Raw genomic sequence first — 1,464 nt, forward strand, 5'->3', positions numbered from 1 at the left:
GCTTTGAGATTGTCCATGGAGAAGTCATTCTCTCCCCAAAATGAAGACATCCAAACTTTGGAAAATCCATTGTGTCAAACAATAATTTACACACCTCAAAAATCTGATCACACTGCCTCCTTCTTCACTTCTTTTTTCTTCTTTCAAGAATGCAGGCTTAGGCAAATAAATATTTTTTCTGCTTTGGCTCTTGCATAGTCAAAATGTTTTTTGAACTAATTGGAAGAAAGAGTCCTATGTTGGCACAACTGCCCTTCATATACGTGGTTGCCTGTCACAGGAGCACACACAAGCAGGCCCCTTAAGTAAGTACCCATGTGCATAGTAATTGTCCACATTTGAACTAGGCCTTACAAATCAGGCCATACAAAGATGCATGCACATGTACACACACCCATAGATCACATCAATACAAGTGCATACAGATTAGTCATACAACACACATGCACATAGTGCAATATGCACATACACATGCACTCTGTCCATATACTCATATTCTCACCAAATCTGAGTGCACTACCATGATCTCTTCATCTTTTGCACACATAGCCAATGTGCATTTCTGTACAAGTCCACTGGACACTTAAGAACACACCCACACACACCCATCTTTGTTTCACTCTCTCTCTCTCTCTCTCTCTCTCTCACACACACACACACACACACACACACACACACAAACACACACACACACACTCAGTCCATCTGCATACTCACAGCCTCCCACAGCCCCTTTATGCAGGCACAGCAGGCATAGCAGAGGAGAGACTGAAAACATCCAGCTTATTTCAACTCCATTTCTGAACTAGATTTGAAGGCTCCACGTCTGTTCAGGAAGAATTTGACTGCCAGACCTATCGTTGTACCAAGGAGGAGCAGCCCAATGACAAGCAAGATCCACTGGCCTGCTGTGGCTTCGCTGCTGTCCAATGACATCCCCAGGAAATTGACTCTCTGTTGCACTTGGCCTGGGTGAGAACCAAGAAAAACATAGATAGGATGGATGGCTCAACCTGGCTTGAAGGGCAAATAGGTTTATGCCCTTAGTCAGAGAGAATAAATTGTAATGCAGTGAAAGGAGAAATTATTTCAAATTCCCTGTTCTATCTAGTCTACACCTTGAGCATAGCCTGCCACCTGGTGGACCAGCTCTTTGGAGGATACTATTTGTAGTGAGGCTTCAAAATTCTTCTTATCTGAACTTCTCTCTGTATTTTGGAATTCTAGGTTACTTGCTCTTTCAGAAGTGGAACTAAAGCAGAACTGATGCACTGGGGATCCTTCCATTTTCAAATATTCCTATTGTACAAACCAAATATACCGTATACTCTCTATACCTGGTTTGCCACAGCTTTTGGTTCATTTGTGTGTGTGTGTGGGGGGGGGGGTGTTTTCCCTTCTGATGTGCACATTGAAAAAAACACTGCAAAAAGCAATCTTGAATTATGTTTATGGGGTGTATTA

The sequence above is a fragment of the Tiliqua scincoides genome, chromosome 5, assembly GCF_035046505.1.
Source record: "Tiliqua scincoides isolate rTilSci1 chromosome 5, rTilSci1.hap2, whole genome shotgun sequence".
NCBI classification, from domain to species: domain Eukaryota; kingdom Metazoa; phylum Chordata; class Lepidosauria; order Squamata; family Scincidae; genus Tiliqua; species Tiliqua scincoides.